We start from the raw sequence: 23,086 nt of genomic DNA, 5'->3' as shown, positions 1-23,086 counted from the left end.
GGTCTGGCCTGGTACCTAAAGCTAAATGTTGTGACTAGATGTTTATCTTTCTTCCCCTTGAACAAGAATAAGCCTTTTATCTGGGCTAGTTGCAAGCAGGCAAAGATCCATTTACATGGTAAAGTTCTTTTTTTTTTTTTAAGTGGCTCAGTTTTTTCATTTAAAGGCTCATTTTTGTAAATTGCAACTTGCTAATTGAGACCAACACTTTGTACCAATTATTCTTACAAGAAACACTAGATTAATTCAACAGATGTATATTAGCTATGCTGTTTTCTGTGATCTCTTTAGAGTGAGAAGCTGGGCTCTAATATCTGTGCAAAGATAAAATTCACTCCTGTGCAGAGGGCCAGCAAAAGACCTGTGCACTTAAGTTGCAGTTGAGGAATTTAAATGGGTCTTGCATTGTACATTGGACCTGTGCCAGTCCTTGGCACGGCGGGAAATTTTGCCCCAAATGAACACCAGACTTTTGTTTGTAGGGGTACCCTTCACAAATCAACAGAATTCAGTTCCTGTAATGTGACTGATGAAGGGACATTATTGCTCTTCTGCTGGAAAGAGGGATCATCTGCCTTCCATGAAAAGAGCCTGCTGCTGTTAAATCAGAGCTGCAAGCTGCTGTGAAAGACTTAAAAAGGGTTGATGTCTAGAGATAATTGTAATCAATGGGAAAGGACTTTACTTTTCATTCAAAACCCAAACAGACAAAGGGACAGATTTTTATTTTAGCTTGAAACATTTTGATAATTTATAGTACAAAAATTGGCATATCAAAGCATGCACCTGTTTTCCTGAGTATTAGTATTAAAAATTCCTGGCCCTTCTAGGTAGTGCCATTGAAGCTAATAACTTTGAAAAGGATGTTCAGCTTGTACAAAAAACAGTCCCATAATGAACAGGCTATAAGCTCAAACTACAGAACCTCTGTTAGTATCTTCAAATCGCTCACAGTGACTTATGGGCATTTTTTTAATGCAACATAAGAAATTAAGAGAAAGCTACCAAAAAATCAGCTTTTCCCTTTGGAGAAAATGAATGTTGTAATTAATTAATTAAATGATCAGACATTTAAAAGTCCAGGCCAAATGGCATCTATAACCTTTGTGGCAACTGACATGTGATCATACTCTTTTATGATACCTAAGTTAATGGTAGTGAGGGGTTTCCTCACTTCATTTAGTAATATACTTTGCAGTAATGTAATTAGGATGGGACAAGTGGGGTACCAGCTCTGAGTACCGAGTATGAGGGGGTGTAAGAATCTCCCTTGCTGGGTGTCTTTGCCATGGAAGGGGCAATCCTGTGCTGCCACTGCCCAGCTGTGGGAGCCAGGCAACTCAGCTCCACACCAAGCCATGTATTGGGGGTGAGGGCCAAGTGGGGTAAACAGTATTGGGCACTTCCTGCATTCCTCCTAGGAGTCCTTGCCAGAGCAGGCTCAGCTTTATGCTCAATATGTATGTATCCAGGGGCTAGAAGGGGAGTAAATGGGGCACTGGGAATGGGTCCCAGGGAGCCTGGCCATGGCGTTACTGCTGTTGGGGGGTAGGTAAGACTACCACACTCCTCCCTTCCTTCCGCTAGGTTCAGCATATCCTTATGTCCCTGCCCCAGGTACTCCTCTGACACTTTGGACTGTCTTCTAAATATCCTTCTCCCCCCCCCCCCCCAAAGTAGCAAATAGGTAATACTAACAGCAGTGGATGCTGTTTTTAGTTGTATTTCATAGAATCACAGAACAGTAGGCTTGGAAGGAACTCCAGGCAGTGATCTAGTCCAATCCCCTGATTAAAATGGGATCAGCTCTGACTAAGCCACTCCAGTCAAATGCCTGTCTAACCTGCTCTTGGAACTTGTATATGGCTGCACTGCAAAACTTTGAAAAATGTAACCTTGCTATAACAGTGGGTGTTTGGGGGAGGAGGGGGTGGCAGGCAGGGGAGGTTTCCCCAGGGGAAGCAAAAAATCAAAATTTCCCAAAACTGAAGAATTTAACTTGTGAGTGTTTTGAGCTCTTTTGACACTTCCTGTTCTTTAATTACACTTACAGGACAGTGACTCTAACAAGAATACATGGCTTGGTGAAGGGTTTTTAACTTTTTTTAGTAAGTGTATCCCTGGCGGGGAGTGGCTTGCAGCTGGACACAGAGCGGCGGTAGTGTGGGGTGGGGTGGGGTGGTATGGTGGCACTCCATCCCTGTCTGCTTGTGCATACCCCCTAGCACCTTCCCAAGTACCCCCAGGTACATGTACCCCATGGTTGACATCCCCTGGCTTAGGGGTTAAGAGCCTTGCCATATGCATAATGATAAATTGCTGTTAAAATATCAGATAGTCACAGATATAGACCCCATTCATGTAAATAGGGTTCATGTGTTGCTTTGTGCATGCAAGTATAAACTGAAAGGATGTCTGTAATTTCAGGTTTAAGACCAGTGAGCCACAAATGAGGCTTATGTAAAAATGTTCCAGATCAGCTGGTTTTAAGTGTTGAATATTTAATCATTATACCTGCTTAGCTGGATTAGAATTTAAAGCCTCCTAATGTTAACAGACCATGAGGTCTCTGTCAGTGACTCTTCTATTCAGAATTTTACAGTCTTTGCAGATTTCTTAACATTCACTTCTGCAGAAACTAAACTTGGCATAGTATTACTTCATGAGATGCCTAGAAGGTATTTGAGTACATAGACTGGCTATTTGTGTTTCATGTTGCCAAAAAGGTTGGCTTTGGTCCAGGTGTTGAGTAATAGCTTTAACATCAAGCAGAATGCGTGCAAGTGACACTTCTGTAAAAGGCATTACTAGTTCTGTGTTTAATTTAACAAGATGTATGTAGCAAGGATGTTCACTCCGGCTGCTTCTAATTCTTTTTCATTATTAGAACCAGCCCCTATTTCAAAACTTTATTTTAGTTCATTGGAAAAAAGGGGAAATAGGAGCAGAAAATTGCATCCAGTTGCTTCCTGTACTGATGTGTGTGGGGTTTTTTTTGTTTTTTGTTTTTTTTTGTTTTTTGCTTTCATTCTCAGAAATGAATCAGATTGACTTCCAGAGTGGCAGAGCTAAATAATATGCATTTTGGGTAGAACTCTTTACCAAGTCAAAAGCTTTGCTTTGTGATGGAAAGAACATCTTCTCTCTATTAGACTTGGAATAACAAAATCTTAGAATCTAAGCTCCTTCAGCTATCAGGGTCAAACACATTGAACCAGCAGCTCAGATAAGGAACAGTTTAATTCCTTTTTACAACAATTAACCGTTAAAAGGATTTTTTTAAATAATATTTAAGGGACAAGTTATTGAACATATCAGTATTCTTTTACATACACCACTTCAATATTCCTGTGCAAAAGACTTGCAGATGTCAAACAAATCTATTTTATAGCAATTAACTCCTGAGGAATTCCAACTTCTCTATAGGAATGACAGGTTCATGTATATAAACTAATGTAGAGAAACTTACCTTATGTTTTCCTACTTATAGATTGTAAGGCCAGAAGGGACCTCAAAAGATTGTGTGCAGTCCCCTGCACCAAACAGGAAAGATAACTGGGGTCAGGTGACCCTAGCAAGGTGACTGTCTATTCTCCTCTTGAAGATTGATTGCACCACCTCTGGAGAGAGCTTATTCCACAGTCTGGACACCCTCACTATGAAGTTTTTCCTAATGTTGAGCCTGAATTGATCTTTCAGGAGTTTGTAACCATTACTCCTGGTTTTCCCATCAGGTGCCCAGGTGAACAGTTGCTCACCAAGCCCTTGATATACTCCCCTAGTGTAGCAGTAAGTTGCTACCACGTCCCATCTTGGCCTTCTTTTCCTCGGGCTGAAGAATCCAGATCCCTCAGCCTTTCCTTGTATGGCTTGCCTTTTAAGACTGATCATACTGGTGGCTCTTCTTTAGACTCTCTCAAGAAGTCTTTACATAATTCCTTCTGTGGGTCTTGTTAGAGAATCAGTTATGCTGCCATATCAAACCTTTCACTTCAAAGTTTAAAGATAAATAAATTCATTGACAAAATAATTTTATATAATGACATCCAGTAGAAAGAAATAACATTTCAGTTAGATTTCTAACAAAATGACACTTGCCATTAAATGCAGTTGGCTAAAACGCTCTTTTATATGAAGAAGAAATTACCTCATTTTAATTGCACTTACTTGAGCTGGCTATTTTTCACATGCTACACATTTTTACCCAATCTTAATGTGGGGAAAATATTTGAAATTCCCTTTCATGACAATTGAACTTTTGCAAATACAGTTGCTTACTACCTGTACAATATATACTATCCAGATAATACATTTGTCTTGCATTTGATATATGCAGAGATTATCAAGCAAAAGATGCTCAGTGCGGTTATCAGTGTATGATGTTAGAAAAATGTAACACAGTACAGGGCATTTTTTAGGTATCCTTTACCAAGACACAAGGTTGTCTGTTTCAAACCTGGAACAATAACCTTGGGTCATGCGTCTGGTCAAAATTGTGCTAGTTTAATGAAAAGCTGAGTTATCCTTTTAACTAGTATGTAAAATCCTGTAGAGATGCTTTCTAAAATCAGCAGTCAGGCTTAAGTAAGTGTTCCCGTGATGTTTTGCAGTGGTTTAACAAAATCAGTTTAAAATTGCAGCAATTAACTGGTGCAACTTTGAATCCAGACAATGAATTGGGGTGGCAAGCATTCAGTTAACGAGTGTTGAATACTGCACCTGTGCCTATATGTGCTTTCTTAAAAAATAAAGGGGGAATGGGGAAGAGCAGCTTGCCTAAATAGCCAATTCATGGCTAATGTTTGTAAGGGCTTGATATTAAAATAGTTTAAACCGAAACAATTTCTGCATCTTGGTTTTGACAGGCAATGTGAATTGAGTTTGCTTCAGTCCTTGAAATATTGTGAGCCACAGTATCATATGTAAATATCATTCCCATCCTGTAAAAAACAACAACAACAAACCCCCCCCCCCCCACACAAAGTACCCCGGATGCTAATCCTGTCTGTGATTAAATTGCCTTCTGCTTTGTCAGTGTCAATTTTACCAGTTGCAGTGAAGCTAAGAGTGCATAGATGGGAAACAGATTTGGGGCCAAACATTTTGGTATTGGATTTATGAAGAGGCACAAACAAGAAAGTGATTCACTCTTTCTGCAGAATTTGCCAAGAATTCTAGCTCAGTTCTCCTTGCAGAACTGTCCACCTGCCATCTGCATTTAGTCAATGGGTGAAGCACCAACCCTTTATTCCGTTTTGTTATAACATATAGCCACTTGCTTGTTTAAATCTGGTCTGTCTCCTGTGTTCTGAGGGTAGAATTTCCTTTTGATAGCTTGCACCATAATCTTGTAGATAAAATCACTGGGGGAGGGGGAGAGAAAGAGGGACTTGGAGTACCAAATTAATAAGCTGAATAGTACTGCCTGGTTTCATACTAATCGGAGATGCCTGGAATCATGTTCCATTCCCCTATCAATAAAAGCCTGTTAGTATACTGTAAATTCTCAGATGACTTGTCCCATCTATTTTTAATGACTGCTAATGAGGCTTCCATAATCCACCTGATTTTACAGGCCTAAAATTTCAGAGGATTGCAGGTGTCCAATGTCTAAGCCTTCTGAGGGACTAGTGGCTTTTTTGGGGGTAAAGGACGAAGGGTCCAGTTGCCTTTTGAAGCTTAATAGGTATCTGGTCTGTTTGAAATCATAAATGACTGAGAGGATGGGCCCCAGGAATTCTGCAATTTCAAGTTTTCCTCTAATCTTCTTCAAGAAGAAGGGAGAGCAAAGGACTTGGCATAGCAGTTGGTGGGAAGAGACTGCTTTTCTAACAGAGCTGACCTTTTAAGAACTGCACTGGGAGGTGAGAAGGTGGCATATGTTGTAATTTTGCTTTTGGCCTAGCTTGAATGACTGTCCAGTTTCTCTCTCTTTGGTGGTTATATCTTTAAATGGTTTTGAAAGGCCTGACTGCTATCGGTCATTGTTTATCAACTTGTATATAAGGTACTTGAAAAATTGTCATGTCCAATTAAAATTTACTTATGCCTGTAACTTGAGTAAACATTCCTTTTGTTTAGTCGGGTATTTGCAAGGGAAACAATGCTTTGAATGAGAAACTGATGTAGGAATGAATGAAAACTGACTACTGTCTTCTGTTTTCTCTTTAAAAGAAGAACTTCTAAGAACAATGGCAAAACTAAGATATGAACATCAACAACTTAAGGGTTTGCTTAAACAATTTTTGCATTAACTTTAATTGCTTTGGTTTGGTGCCAATAAAATTAAATTGGCATAACTCCAAGTGTAGACAAAATTATGCTGATATAATCATCTTTTGATAACAGTCCTCTCAAGGGATTGTGCTGATCTAAATGTATTTGATCCAGACCAATAGAGTTAGATAAGTGCAAAAATTGTGTAGTTGGACTTGAAGTGCCCTTAATAGAGGTAAAGACAGTGGCTTGTGGCTTAGGTTTTTCTAGCCTGATATTGCTCCCTTAAATTTTTGTGAACATTTTGTCTATGGTGATCTAAGATATACTTACATATGCCATGGTGTGGGGTACCAGTGCACTGCAGGTCATTATTTAATCAGAAATTTTTGTGCATTGCTACACTGTCTATAATGTTAATTCTTTTGTTTTTCTGGCTCTTTTTACAATCACCTGATGAAAAATGGGTTGTCTTTGAAAGTTTGTCTAACTATTACAACTACAGTTGGTCCAATAAAAGATACCACCCTGGGAAATAATTGTCTCTTGACATATGATAGGCTTTTCAGGGGTCTAGAAATTACAGAACAGTAGAACTCAGCTGGTATTGTAGATCACAACAAGGCTGGGGGCTGGGGTAGGGGTCTGGGTGTAGGTATAATATAGATTCTCCATTATTTTTTTTTTTTTTTTTTTACTGTAACAGAGTTGAGTGTGTGAGAGTCTGGGATGGGGAAGGGTGGAATAAATAGGTAGTGGATGTTTCTTGGCTGTTGAGATCTACATCCAGTAGTACAGAAATACAGGCATAGACAGAATTGAATATTTTTACAGAAGTGGCATTTCAAAAAACATTTGCCAAGCATTACCACACAGTGGTGTTCAAGATACCACAGACTTCCTTGAATGTTGAAATAAGAAATAACTGTGGTAGCATGTGGTATTTGACTTCTTAGTGGCAGACACTTACTACCTGGCATTTAACCATACTTTAAAAATCTGCAAGTGAAAGACTGGGTTCTCCAATAAATAGTTTGGATGTCAAACAAAAAGTACACGAATTGGCCATTAGAATTGTCTGTGAATATTGGTGTGTATCAGCTTTGTCAGGCAATTGTGCTTGGTTCTAAGCTATTCTTCAAAAAAACACCACATGTTGATTGGCATGTGTCTCAAGCTTGAGAGGGACCAAGGACAGAGCAGGCATAGCGGTGGATGAGGGAGAAAATATAACATTTAGTGTTTTTAGATGGAGCTCTTAGTGAAGTATCAAAAATGAGTACAGGAAAACCATCCTGTTCTGTGGCTGAAGGGCCTGAGAGTTAAGTTGGTAACAAAGGCTGGCGTTTCCAAGTCTGGATGTGGGCAAGTAATCTTAAATCACAATTTATCCCCATAGGTCGGTCCTGGGCCTAGTTTTCATAGTTTCTAGGGTCGGAAGGGACCTGAGCAGATCGAGTCCGACCCCCTGTCATGGCAGGAAAGAGTACTGGGGTCAAATGACCCCAGCAAGGTGTACATCTAGCCTTCTCTTAAAGACCCCCAGGGTAGGTGTCAGCACCACTTCTCTTGGAAGTTGGTTCCAGATCCTAGCTGCCCTGACTGTGAAGTAGCACCTCCTGATGTCTAATAAATCATATAATTGATTTATTATTGATCAATAAATTAATAATAAATTTTGTTCCAGGCCTTCATCAATGACCTGGAACATGGCATAGAGTCCCCCTTAGTAAGTTCCCAGATGACACCAAGCTGGGGGGAGTAGTAGATACATTGTCTAGGTAACTCTGAATCCCAGCCCTACCCTCCAAATTGGATTGGGCCAAAAGGAATCTCATGAGATTCAACAAGGACAAGTGCAAAGTCCTGCACTTAAGATGGAACAGTCCTTTGTACCAGCACAGGCTGGGGGCTGACTGGCTGGGCAGCAGCTCTGCAGAAAAGGACCTGGGGGTTACAGTGGGCAGTAAGCTGAATATAAGCCAACAATGTGCCCTTGTTGCCAAGAAGGATAAGGGCATACTGGGGTGCATTGGTAACTGTAGGGGTGTGTGAAGCGGGCCGTATTCGATTCGGATTCGGCCCAATTCAGGGGACAGTAATTTGATTTGTTGATTTATATCACTGTCCTAGATTCAGTTTGGCCAAATCTGGATCTGAAGATTTGATGTTGATTTCAGAGAATCAGCTATTTGGCCACAGGGACAGCTTTTTGTATGTATGTTGACTGTCCCTGTGGCCGATTCGGTATGTACCGAATCGGCCACAGGGACAGCACTTTGCTGTTTACAAATTATATTTAAAAAAAAAAAAAAAAGTACAGGCCATCCTCAATTTGTTTATATGTTTCGCACTTACAATGTTTATAAATTTATAAATTCGGCCACAGGGACAAGTTTTTTTTATTTATTTTTTTTATTTTATATAAATAAACCTGTCCCTGTGGCCGATTTGGTACATATGTATGTACTGAATCGGCCACAGGGACTCTGTGTGTGTGTGTGTGTGTGTGTGTGTGTGTGTGTGTGTTTAATACAAAGAAAACTAACATCATACTGGGCTGTACTGGTAGCTGTGTTGGTTGAGGGCAGTGATTATTCCCCTCTATTCAACACTAATGAGGGCACATCTGTAGTACTGTGTTCAGTTTTGGGCTGCCCACTACAGAAAGGGTGTGAACAAATTGGAGAGAGTCCAGCAGAGGGCAACAAAAATGGTGAGGGGGCTGGGGCATATGATTTATGAGGAGAGGCTGAGGGAACGGCTTATTTAGCCTAGAGAAGAGAAGACTCAGAGGGGATTTAATAGCAGCCTTCAACTACCTGAAGGGGGGATTGAAAGAGGACAGAGCTAGACTATTCTCAGTGGTGGCAGATGGCATAATGAGGAGCAATGGCCTGTTTTCAGCATGGAAAGTTTTGGTTGGATATTGGGAATCTTTTCACTAGGAGGGTAGTAAAACATTGAAACAGGTTATCCAGAGAGGTGGTAGACTTTCCATTCTTGGAGGTTTTTAAGACCTGGGTTGACAAAGCTTTGGCTGGGATGATCTAGTTGGGGATGGTTCTGTGTTGAGCAAGGGTTGGACTAGATGACTTCCTGAGGTCCCTTCCAACACTAATGTTCTATGATTCTATGAAAGCCAAGAAACATTTGCACACTATTGCAAGAAGGGTGGTAGTTTACCTGTGTTGTCAGAAGAGGTTGCCAGCGCTAGATATAGTCCACACTAGGAAAATCTATGATTCCTTGAAGAAGGAACAAGGGACATAAGAGGATGTGTGCTTTAGAGGATAGACTGTACAACTATTGTAAAAGCAGAAGTGACATCTATGAATGCCAGGTGAAGGAGTTGGCTTAAGTGGTGCATACTTTGTCTTTGAGATGAGCAAAATCGTGGAAGGAAAACATGGAGGGATGCTAGCCTTTGATATAAGAACTTGGCATTTACCACTTAGTATATTCCCTTTTCTTTTGAAATCTTACGCTGGCTATATAAAAAGCCATATCTGTCTACTTTTAATTTTATGAGAGGTGCATCAGCAGTATTGGTAAACTTGCTTGTCCTCATGCCCATAGAAATAAGATGGTTGACTAACTTGACATACAAACAGCAGAGTACAGGCTGTCCTTGACTTACAATGTTCTAATTACGTTTCACACTTACAATGCTTATAAATTGACACCCTGTTCCAACTTTATGATGTCGTCATAGTTTCAAGTTTACAGTGTTTGATCTGATGCAACACCATGCCAGCAAACATGCGTTACTCACGTTCCTAGAGAATAGCTGTCCAAACTTCCTTACTCCAGAAGAATTTGCAGCGAAGACTCCTGAGAAGAGTCCAGCCAAGAACCCTTCAAAAAGTCCAACTAAGAGCCTTTCAAAAAGTCCAGCAAAGTCATCTCAAAGTCCTTCCAAATCAGTATGATTGCTGTTTACAATATAAATACATTAATGTAGCTATATTACTCATCTGTAATTGATCCAAGTACAAAATTCTAGAGTATTTTTAGTGAAAATAAGGTATTGGGCCTTGGTTCAGGAACCAATCCCACACTTACAACATTTTCTTATGAGAAAATTGGTTCAGAGTTGCAACGTTTCAACTTAAGACACGGTTTTCAGGAACCAACTGTCATAAGTCCAAGGAATGCCTGTATTGATTTCATGTAATCGAAGTTCCCTCTTGCACCAGCTACATAAATTTGCCATGTCCAGTAGTCATCCTATTTCTAGGTGAAAGTTGCTTTGTACAGATGATACTTGTAAGAAGGCATGAACTAGTATATAGAGTAATTGGGTTATGTGCCTGAATCGAAATACTTATTTGACAATCCAGAAACCAGTTGTATGAATTCAGGTAGCAGACAATGAGAGAATATTTGTGGGGTTTTTTTTAGTTTTTGAAATAAGAATTCCCTGAAAAAAATGACATTTAGATTATGGTAAAAACTGACAAGTCTCATCTATGCTATAGAATTCCTGACAAATCATGGGTGTGGATATGCAAGATGCCTTTTATGGAGTAGTTTGACTTTCCTCTGCTTTCTCACTACAGAGAATACCTACCATGGAAACAGTGTAAATCATTATTCTGCACTAATTACCCCTCTGAAAGTGAGAAGTACCAGTGGTGTGCCTGCTTACCTAGTAGTTTAATCGCAGAATAGCTGTTTTCTTGTTGGCCAGTTGCTGTGTTAGTACCTATTACAGGTAGCTAGTTTTGGAGAACAAGTCTTGTATCCACTTATTTTTGGAGTCACTCAAAATTATTCCATAACAGCTGTTTGTGTCTACACTCTACGTGAGTTGCCCAGTAACACTTTCTAGTCTTATCTACATGGAATATCCTGTGCTGCTGGCTAAGGAGGCCCCTGAACATGGCTTCAGTGCAGGTGTGCTTGAGGACTAAAACTGTTTAAAAGCAGTCTTTGACCTTGATTGCTAGTATAGCAAACAAACCATATTGTGCATTTACATCCTCTTTAGCCATAGCATGGTTACAGTTACTGCAAACTTCTTTATTTCCTACTTGTGGGGTTTTATCATCTATAAAAATATGGAGGGATATCCATTTAATTGTGAATTTGCTTTTTTTTCTGAATAGTTATTGACATTTCATTTTTCATATGACTATGAATGTGACCCTGTGTGGCTTTTGCTGTTGCTCTCTCCACCTTCTTGCTTTAGTTAAATCTATTCATTAACTAAATTTCTCTTTAGCACTAGACAACAACTTATAAACAAGCTGTTTTCATTTAACAAGGGGTTGTGGCAGCTGAAACGTGTGCAGAAGGGCAGGCTTCCTTCCCCAGCCATAAATTCCATAAGACAAATGTGCAGCCTTTTTTTTTTTTTTTTCTTATTGCAATCAATAAACCAGTAAGTATTCTATACATCACGGATGTCAAACTTGAATGGCCCCATGGGCCAGAGAATTGATGAGGCTGGTCCATGAGCTGGATGAATGGGGTTAGGTCAGTTGTGCCCTTGCCCCCAACATCTGCCTCTGCCATGGTGGATCAAGTGCACATGTCCTTTCCAGCTGGTCCAAGACCCAGCAGAAAGAGGCCCAGCTTCCCTAGCACTTGGCTGCAGCCATAGTAAGAAGCCAGGGTGCTGGGCTTCTCACAGTGCTGCTAGAGCTCCAGCACTGCAGTTCTTGACAGCTTGACTGCCAAGCACTCGGGTGAGAGCACTGCTGGAGCTCTGTCAACACTGCGGAAGAAGCCCATCATCCTGGGTGCCACTGGGAACAAGCCGAGATGCTGCTGGGACTTGAGCACCTCAAGTTTTGCCCAGGTACTTGGCTGACACCAGGGAAAGGTTCCCTGACATGGCCTGATTTCAGCTCATGTTTGACACCCCTGCCATTTATAGTGTGTATAATACATAGCCAGAAGCATAATTTCTCATAGTTGGCTATAGAAACTTTGCTTCCAAGAAGCCTAAAATTGTGATGCATCTACCATGTTTGTGCTGTTGCAGTCTGTTACATGCATTCTGGCATGTTTGTAAAATACTTAAGTCCTGGAAGGCTGATTTGTTTTTGGAAGAGTTTTTTTTAGGGCTTCAGAAACATTTTAGAATGGGTATCTGGGTAGAAATGTACAGGTCTGAAGTAATCTTGACCTACCTTATTTTATTTGTTTAGAAACTTAAGAATTATTAGTGTCTGTCATCCTTAGCTGAAAATATGTGAAAGCTATACAATTTCCTTCTGCCAAAATAATGCTTCTAATTTTTAAAATGATATTTACTGCTTTAACATTTTTATTTCGGCTACATTTACAGCTCTGTGACAAATGCAAGAGACTTCTATAGAATTAACTTTTATACAGACTTGCCAGCTACGTGCTTCTTTTAGTATTGGAATGACTTCCCACACGTGGAAATTGAACTTGAAGCATTAGATAACTTCTGCATGTGTTGAATGTGATGTTGTAGTCAGGGTCTAATGAATGCTGGTACTAGCACTTGTCACTGAATCCACATCTACTGCTGCACTGTGCTCCAGAACCTAAGCTTCCAGTTTTTTCGAGACTTTGCTAGCTGACATGCTTGTGAAATAAACACCAAGATGTGAACGGTGTATAAAGCAGTACAGAGGTCTGCCAAAGTTTATAAAATCTAAGATGATAGTTTAGGTATGTACACTGCCTCGTTCTTCTCAAAAGGGGTGTCAATTGTGAAACCTAAACATTGGAGTTTAAATGTCAGCAGCTTGTCTGCTGACTTAAGCAAAAACATTTAACTCTTACCACAGTGGCGCTTCACAGTAAGGACAGAAGTCACCTGTGTGGACACTGCTTGCTTGGGGCGTTGGCCCGTGATGGTGGAATGAGCATCGCAAACTCTGACTTAGCCTCGTCTACCAAATGTGAACTTTTGTGTAAATCAAATCATTCCAAAACGAGAGACGCCACTATACCTGCTTCTCCTGGAGAAGTTTTGAGTGCCGCACGACAGTATTAGTCCTATTGCTAAATACACTACTGGAAAGTACTTGGAGTTACAGTTACAGTGAGTCTGGTAAAAGACCCTAGACCTGAATAGGATTGTGGGATTCTATTCTAAACTCCTTCCCACTCCTTGCCCAGATAACTAGACCCTTGCCTGCCCTTTCTGTCACCACCAAAACCTCCAGTTTCCTTCATGGCTCTCCTACAGTTTGGTTGTGTACTATCAATACAGTATGTGACATGAAGCTTCAGCAGAATTTCTGGTCTGTTGCATGAGTGCCATGTGAGGCAGAGATCTGTCACAACCCATATATTTCTTTTGATTTAAAATAAATAGGACCTTGTGGAGAAAATGACAATGATATTAATGATTTTTTGCAATAAACTTACTCCCTATCAAAGGTAGATCTTGTGTGCTTTGCTTAACTTTTTCATAGCATCTGATACAGTAGGCTGTCACCTATAAAAGCTGCCTTTCTGCATGAGAGAGTCTTTAAGGTGCCACCCAGCCCTAACTTGTATCTTGTTTAGTTAGCTGTGAACCCTAAAGATTTATTTATTACACACAAATAGCCATTTTATTGGGTTTCAGACATGCCTAAGAACCTTAACTTTTTTCATCTGATGGTTTGTTGGCTTTGGCTTGAGTGATTTAAATGCTTAATTAAAAGCAACTTTTTTGTAGATGTTGGAATTGACCACCTATTTCAAGGAATAAATTTATTAAAGTATTAAATGAATTTAAATAAAATTCTGCATGAATGAACTATCAAATCTTGGTGAGTTAAAAGATATATTGCCTTTTTTTAATTGTATGGAGAAGTTAACTTCTGCATATGATTCAAGTTTTAAAAATGTTAGTGCAGGAAGTCACCTATTTCAGTCTGATATCAGCATTTGGTCCTCTGCATTTGGAGAAGAGTTTACATGCATAGAGAAACCACTGTGCAGAAAAAAAAAATGCCTTTTGGTTTCAGTTTTAGCTAGCAGAATATCTTGGAAAACCAATTTCATGTTAAACTATTGTTTGCTTCTTCTAATTTACTTGGTGTGAACTTTTTTTGTGGGTGGAGGTGTGTTAAGTATTTATGTGCCTACTAAGTTCTATCAGCATCTTACCCCCCTCCCTTCCTTCACCTCTTTCCCCCTCCCAAAAACCCCCCAAATGTTTGAAAATGTGGCCAAAACAGTTTCTCAGATGCTACCTTATTAACTACAGTTAGTTATTTCAATTCTTAATACATTTTAATGCTTAAATAGTTTTGTTAACTATCAGTTTAAAGTGTGTTTTTGATACAAATGCAAATAAAAACATTGTACAGTAAATAGAAAATAGTGTAGAATACATTAACATAACAGAAACTAATATGAATAAGTGTTTAACCACTAACTGACTGAATGCATGTGTAGTACATTCTCTTCATAAGCAAAGAGTATGGGACATGCCATCAGAGTGACTACCCATCAGTGAGAACCAGCCTTTTCCATAGAAATCAGTTAAAGGATAAATACAAATCAGAATGAAAATTTGACTTGGCAATGCTAATAGTTTTCCTGCTTATTCTGTCTAAATTGGTCCAGTTTCACTTCGGTAACACTGGTATCTGTCCAATGAAAAATGAGCCATGTGTGGGCTTGGGTTTTTGTTTTGTGTGTATGTTAAATCTGAATCCATATTTCTGATATAGGTTACAGTTGCCTGGGATCATCTGGGTGGAGATTTTTGGTGGTATTTATCATTTTAACAAAAATAAGATCAAGACTCGTGCATGTGCTGTCTCAGAATATGGATTGAACTTCCATTGGTAGCTCTGCAGAAGCAGTTGAGAAACTCAAAGTTCAGAACTTGAGTGATAGTCTGCCCCTCGTTTGGGTTTGTTTTTTGCCTACAGAAGCCAAACTTGTTGTTACTAAAACCTGTTTATTAATTTTGACTCAAAGTTCCTATTATAGGAAATAGCACTAGTTCCTGTTAGTTGCAACGGGATATTTTAAAAGAAGAAAATACTCCTCTGAGTACTTACTGTTGTGTGCTGGACTTGTGGGCAATAAAAAGTTAAGTGCTAGAGGCAAATCCACAGCCACAGCCAGACATACACATGTACTGGTCCTCATAATGTTCCATAATGCAAGCATAAAGGGTGGCTCTTTTTTTTATGCCCCATTTTTTCCTCTTAATTGACTTGATTTAGAGTTACCACCTAATACAGACTTTTGGGCCTTTCAGAACTTACTCTCTGTTTTACCTCCCCCAACCCCCCCGACTCCTGCCATTTCCCTACTAGTATGCTGAATAAAAATGTGCCTGCTTCCACATACAATGCCTCTTATACCAGTATTATGGCAACTAGCAGGAGAGTAGCATTTAACTGTCCCAGTGGAAGCTAGTAAGGTTACATGCCCCTCACATGGCATTTATTTAATGGAGCAGTTTTTCTCTTTCATATCTGTGTAGCACAGAAGCTGGACAACATTTGGGGATTTTGTCAACACAATCCAATCTAGCTAATACAAAGACTGATGAAAATGTGGTGATACCATGAATTGCAATTGTATCGAGACAGGCTGAATGTTTATAGCCATTGTCCTTGGCCTCGATGCACTTGAGGTGTGATGTCATATCACAGGATGTCCATGTCCTACCAAGCATTTGCATTATCTTGGTGATCTGGACTGTACACGGATCAGCTTGTAAAAGCTACCCAAATCTAAGCATGCGTGCTGTGCCTCTTGTGAGAAATTCTTGCTTTTAGCTGTGGAGGTCTCTTAAGGATTGCTATAAGAAAACCACTGTTTAATGTGAGCAGTAATTGCAGTTAAACCATATATAACTTTTCTCTGCATGTGAATTTTGTGGCAAAAGGTGAAGTACTTCCAGCCTTCTGAGAAATAACAGTACTTAAAACAGCAGGTATCCAATATAATTTGAGAACTGTGATTGTAGAATTGCTTTCCTAAAATATCTTCCCATAATTTAGGCAGTGAGTTATTTAGAGATGTTTAGATGAAATGTGGTACCCTACTGGTGCTCCCTGCTTTCCTGCCAATCTCTTGTAAATACATTTTAATTGTCTGACAGATTTTTTGTAAGGACTATGCTGGGAGTAGTTGGGATAGCTTTACAAACGTGAGCTTTCTCTCTTTTATAGATGTTTAAAGATCATAGCTTTTTTTGTCTTGCATTACAAATGCATATGAATTATGTGTATGCATCTCTGTGTTGATGTATCACAGCTGGTATTTTAAATGTGTATTTACATTCCATATTCCAAAATGGATAGTGACTCACTCTACTACAGCTCAGCTGTCATAAATACGGGACATTTTGTACTGATCTGTGGGAATCTTAATGACACTTAACCTTTTAAGATTCTATTTGCTTTAAAATCATGAAGTGACCCTATTCATTGATAGTGGGTTAAAAATGCCTAGACATTTTTAAATGCATGGTAAGAAAGATCTAAGATTTCAGAATTTTCATGGTGAAATTTTTAATACCTTGATTACATGCAAAAAATGGACTATATGCATATACATACGTGATTAGTGGAAGCTAAAATTTTAAAGTTGAGTATTGATATATGAGTTTATATTGAACTTGAGTGCTTTTTCCACTTCCTTGCCCACCCCCCCCACCCCCAGTCCCTTGAAGCAAGTGCCATTCCATTAATGTTGTGATTAGTATATTGTGCACTGTGCCCTGTCTTATTTTGTTTTTAAAAACAAAATTGAACATTCAGGGTTAAACGGGATAAAAGAATCTAAATGCCTACTGCCAAACTCAAGGCAATAAGACTTGTTCTACCTGCAGAAAATCCAACTCTGTGGGTTAAGTGTTGGCGTGGGGAAAGACTAAGAATATTGCATAGTACAGGACATTGATGTATCCTGCCAACTATGCCACCCCACTTTAAACTGTGAGGACCACTGGCTCCACAAATCTAATGCCATCCTCCATACCTGTCCTTTACGATAGTGGTTCTCAAACTTTTTTTTTTTTTCTCCTACCAGGACCTATTTGTAAACATCAGTGGCCAGTCCTGACCTAGTACCCCTTACTCCTGACCCATGCCCCCTTGAGTGTGGGGCACCAGAGGCTGGAGGGGGGCCCAAGCAGCCCCTTGTAGGCTGGAACTGTGCCAGCCAAGGGAAAAGCCACGGGTTTAGAAACTGCAACTGTAGGAGCAATTTTAATAATTTCTAAACATGGTTGGTAAAAGCTTTAGTTTAAGGCCATACTTCTCAGTGCTTCCAGCTAAGTACAGACATCCAAAAAGCCTGAGCAAGGGCTGCTGCACCCCTGCCAGGCAGACCCTGATTGGGGTCCTGTGCCAGTGGGAGAGGGAATTAAATCCTCTCCCTACCTACTCCTTCACCTCAGGGGGCCACCTGGCCTGGTGTCTGGCCACACAGCTTGAGCTGGAGTGGGGAAGGCCTGGCAGGGGCTGCTATGCAGACCCTGTCTGGTGTCCCATGCAAGTGAGAGAGGGGAAGGGAGTTAATTCCACTTTCCTGCTCCCCACCTTTGCCTCACAGGGTTGGGCCAGAATCTGGCCATGCCCCCCACCCCAGAGCAGGAAAAAGCCTGGCAGGGGCTGCAGTCCAGAGCAGGGATTCCTACCCCCCCACCCCTTCTCAGAGGGCCAGAGGAGTGATAGTACTTTGTCTGGGGTGTAAAGGGGTGGGGCCAACCCTGCTTCACTGGAGCAGATGGCAGGGTCCTGCCCAGCCCAGGGCTGCAGAGCATCTTGGGATGCTGGGAGCCTGTGAAAACTTAAACCAGAAAGGGATCTGGGACAGAAGTTCTTTAAACCAGTTTGACCTAAATCAGTTAAACCCAGTTCAATGTAGTATTGGACTTATCTTAAACCAGTTTTGGCCATTTTGAAAGGGGTTTATGTGCACCGAACTTCTGTTTTGTTACCAGTTTAAGCCCATTTCTGATCACTTAAACCTGTTTATGTGTAACTACTGTTCCTAGCCTCCATGCCAATCTTCATGTCCCTAGGCTGGGGTTTAAAATCTTAATTATGAAGCTGGACTTAAAATCGCTGTTCAGGAAGAGTGCTCTGCAATGTCCTGCCTCCAGGCTGTGGACTGAAAAAGGATATTATCAGCTTGCTGTCCCTCATTGTTTAGATCTGAAATGATCTGTCTTTCCTTCTGGAAGTCAGTTTCTTGCTCTAAATTGGGGATGGGCATTTATTTTGACTGGAGGAGGAGTTTTGGTGAGCTGTTGAGGGCTGCACACACAGTCTTGTAGAAGACACCATTTTAATAAATTGTAGATTTAAAAAAAAGGCAAATTGTATACTAACCATCAAACTTCTATAACACATTTTAATTTTATTTTGAAAGTCCTGATTTATGGGTATTTTAAGTAGTGTGTATATAGAGGTGATTGCATAATAGTTCAAAACTTAGTCTTACTCTTGCATATTGTGCAGGGGGAGGCTTGTGGAGTGGGATGTGGGTGTACATGTGGGGGGAGAGGGGAGCTGCCCATACACTAGGTCCTGGGAGCTGATTGTGGGTGTGGGGGGGAGCAGGGAGAAAGTCTAGTGCTAATAAGAGCCAACTCTGATATGATTGTATTCCCCACCTATTTAAGTTGGGTAGTGGGTACTCTGCATTTTTAAAAAAACCAAACAAACCAAACCAAAAACTACTGAAATTCCTAAAGGTATTCAGTAGGAAGATCTAGCGCAGAGGTAGGCAACCCCCAGCACATCTGCTGAAGCATGGCACACGAAGGCATTTTGCTTGGCCCTCATGCCTCAGGGAAGGGGCCGGGGCTGTGCTGCCACAACAAAGCAGGGGAGCCATGAGGGCCCCGATCCATCTGCCCTGGCACGTCGACATCTTACAAATTGAAGTTGTGGGTTTTTTGGCACTCTGCCCAAAATCATTGCCGACCCCTGATCTAGCACACTCTTACCTTGACAGTCAGGAAGCCGGCTGATGTGGGGTAGGACCCAGAGTTATAATGAAAGGGTCTGTGTCGTCCTGGTGAGAAATGGACAGTGCTGTCCCTCAGGTGTCCATACTTCGTCCAGTGCTTTTCAGCACCTTTTTATCAGTGATTTGGATGTGGGGACAAAGAGCTCACTGGCTAACTTTGCGGATGACTCCAAGTTATGGGGGAGCATGGTCACACTTGAAGATAGGCTGCAGATACAGGCAGACCTATACAGGCTGGCAAGTTGGGCAGATCAGAACCAGATGAAGTTCAACAGTTGAAGTATCAAGTGCTCCATCTGGGGACTAACAACCCCCAACTTACTTACAGGCTCAGTGGCACCAAAATGACTAGCACCACAACTGAAGGGGACCTAGGGGTAATAATAGACCATAGTATGAATATGAGCCATCAGTGTGATGCTGTAGCCAGTGGGGCAAACAATACTTTGGCAACTGATGCAGTTCAGGCAAAACCAAGGAAGTTGTTATTCTTCTGCTCTGTTCAGCACTGGTGAGACTGCAGCTGGAGTACTACATCCAGTTTTGGGTGTTGCATTTCAACAAAGGTGTAGTAAAGCTTGAGAGAGTCCAGAGAAGAGCCACTTGTATGAGCCAAGACTTGCAAGGGAAGGTACACAAGGAAAGGCTGAGGGACCTGGGCCCCTTTCTCTAAAAAAGAGAAGGCTGAGAGGGGACTTAGTAGTGTACCGTTACATCAGTGGAATACATTGAGGGCTCAGTGAACAACCGTTCACCAGGGCACCCTCAGGGAAAACGAGAAGTAATAGCCACAAGCTCTTGGAAGACGGTTTCAGGCTTAACACTAGGAAAAACTTCTTCATGGTTAGGGTGTCCAGACTGGAATAAACTCCCTCCAGAAATGGTGCAATCACCTACCCAGGAAATCTTCAAGAGGAGACTGGATGGTCACCTCGCTGGGTCAACTTACCCCTCTTGGCTTTCCTGCCTAGTATGGGAAGCGGGGTGGCTGGACCTGATGATCTTGCAATGTCCCTTCCAGCCCTTACAATCTATAAATCTGTGCTTTATGGTTCCAAAGTTTATTTGAGTTTTTAATGGCAGAACAGTACAATTTTGAAGATGGGGTGATGTCTTTGTAAAGACTAGGAACTTCTGAATGCACTCTTGAGTACTATAAAGTTTAAAAAAAAAAAAAAAAAGTGCTTGGTGAGAAACAACACAAAGCCACAGATATAGTATGCATTTGGACACTTCTGTGCATTTAGTGAGTTTGCTGATTTAAAACCTAGCCTTGCAGTAGTGCTGAGAATTTTGATTTCAGTTAATAAACCATATGCAGGGTTTTTTTCCTTTTTAAGGATGGTAAAATCATGTACCACTGCACTTGTAACTTGGAGTGGAGGTTTTTATGGGGTTTTTCAGGGAACTAAGTAAAAAGGCCTTACTTATATACTGTGAAGCTGAGGGAATGGGAATGAAGTTTGTGATGTTTCGTTACTAAACTGTGAAGTTCAGCAGTTGGTTGAAAAGTAGAATATGCAGCCTGGTCAGTGGCTGAGAGATCTTGGGTTTGAAACTGGGGACCTCTTTGTTTTGAGATGGAGATATGCATGTCCATATAGACATAGTTTGGAAATGGGGATGAACAGACAAGGTAACAACTAACTTGTATGTCTTGGCTCCCTTTTGTAAAAGGATACTTAACACTGTACTTCACAGACTTCATAGGTGATTTGAAGTGATGTCTTGGTATTTCAATACTCTTATAAAAGCCAGTATGTTAAGACATTTTAAACTTTAATTGCAGTTGTCTGACAGCAATAGGATACAACTTTTTTTTTTTTTCCTGGATTTTTTCCTCTTGTTTGCTGATTTAAGACCTAATTGTGATTTTTTTTTTTTGTTTGTTTGGGTTTTTTTGGTTCATTTGAATACATGAGAGAATCTCCGAACCCTATTATGATTTTGTAAACTGCAGCAGGTTTCTTTAAAAAAAACAGGAATGCACAATATGTAGCCCTTGAGGACAGTAAAGTACTAGTGGTCTGCCAATGTTCTTTATTTAAACCGCTTCAGTAAAAAAAAGATTCACAGAACAAAACAGCAAATCCTTGTGGCCCACCAGTTTATTGATTTTTATGCTTGTGCATCTGCATGTGTAGTCCAGTTTGCTCTTTGCATCCAATCAGACGCAGTCCTACTGACGTTAGCTCTTCATCGGAAAGAGTTATTTGCAAGTGGCCCTCAGTTTTGAGGTTTTTGGGTTTTTTTTACCCTAGTTCTTAAGAGTTCTGAGAACTAAAAAGATTGGGGGTAGGGGACAGTCCAAACTGCATTATATATAAGATATACTGTTACGCTGAGTTACTGTATTTATAGTTTCCTCACCCATTCAACATGGTCAGGGGAAGGAGGGACATTCAAGTTAGTTGTTACCTTGTCTGCTCATCCCCATTCATATATACAAGGCTGAGGAAGGGGAAGCAGGCAGTGGCTCTGGCTCCAGCTCTGAATTGGAGTCATAGCTGCAGCATCTGTGCACCCTGCTCTCCCTCCCTTTTCTTTTCCTCCCCCCACCCCCTGCCTGGCTCCTTGCCCTCAGTTGTGGCTCTAGCCTGGGGCACAGTGCATGCTATGGCTCCTGCCTGTGTGTAGTCAAGCAACAGTGGTGGCAGCTCCAGTCCTGGCTTAGGCTCCAGCTCTGACCTGGGGCTAGATCCAGAGTCGGGGGCGGGGGGGTGTTTGTGTGTGCGCCCTGGGCTGGAGCCATAGCCATGTCTGAGGATAAGTGGCAGGGGAAAAGGGAGGCAAGTTACTTCCCTCCCTGCCATAGCATCCCCTGCTACAGCAATTTGTGGGGTTGGGGTATGAATTTAACATAAGCCTCCAATAATTAGATTTTAGATGGAGGACACTTGTTACAATTTTTCCTCATCTAACAGTTTATTATTGGGGGGGCTTGCCTTAAATTCAGAGTAGCTTTGGATTCAGGTAAATTTGGTAGCTTCTAAATATAAGACAAGCCAATTTTTAATGTTCTGGTAACACAGCTGTGTGTGTAATGTGCCTAAAATGTATTAGGCACTTGCCTAATTGAAAAATATATTTGAGCTCAATTGATACCCTGAAAACCTTGTTGAAGAAAAGTTTGAGGCATGCTCTGCAAAAAGTCATCTTTGCTCTGGAAGGCCTTCTACAAGTCTTAAAATTTTTGCTTTGGCAACTTAAAATGGTTCTGGGAGTCTGGGTCTGGGAGAAATCTGGTTCTGGGAGGTGAAGTGTTGAATTAGGTACTCAGGGCTCTGTAGGTATAGTGCTGGAGACGTCCTTGTTCCACAGTTAACAGGGCACCCTTTCCCCCGTTCTGTGCAAGCCTGAAGCTCTTAATTCTTAGTACCTCAATACTGATCCCTTTTCCACAAGCACTTTTTTGCTTATTTAAAGAGGGTTAAAGCTTTATTCAGAAACAGGAAGTTGGGATGTAGGTATGGTGTTATTTAAACTCTTTATTTCAACAAGGATAAGTCTGTCTTGTGATTTTTAGTAGTGACTGCCTATACTAAACTCCTTGACTCTCTCTTTCTTCCCCCCCACCCCCCATGGTTCCTCCCCTACATCCTACCCATTTTATCTGGGTCTAAGCTTTCTAGCATCTAGGGAGGGAAGCAGTTGCAAGGGTCAGATGCTGGGGGAGTTAAATGGCCTGACCTGCCCCCCGGTGCACATGCACGCCTGCGTGCGCACGCACACACACACTTTTTTACCCTCCCTACTTGTTCCCCATCCATCCCTACCACAAGCATTACACTTGTCCATTGTTTCAGAAGAAAGATAGAATGAAGTTTAATATGCCAACAGAAATAAATACTTGAGTAATGAGTAGTAAGTTTGGGGTAGAGAAGCTGAAAGACGCAAATAATTCCTTAAAAGCATTTTGTTCAAATTCTATCAATGCTACATA

General features: G+C 40.9%; 1 protein-coding gene across 3 annotated transcripts in view; it reads left to right on the top strand.

Moving 5' to 3' along the window:
- UBE2Q2 (ubiquitin conjugating enzyme E2 Q2) overlaps positions 1-23,086 on the top strand; it is an 88,431-nt gene that overhangs the window by 5,672 nt on the left and 59,673 nt on the right. The gene's annotated exons all lie outside the window — the stretch shown is intronic.

This window comes from Crocodylus siamensis, chromosome 15, assembly GCF_052110815.1.
Source record: "Crocodylus siamensis isolate JL-2025a chromosome 15, ASM5211081v1, whole genome shotgun sequence".
Taxonomy (NCBI): Eukaryota; Metazoa; Chordata; order Crocodylia; family Crocodylidae; genus Crocodylus; species Crocodylus siamensis.
Note: the sequence above shows the minus strand (reverse complement) of the source record. Positions and strands in the feature narration are given on the sequence as shown.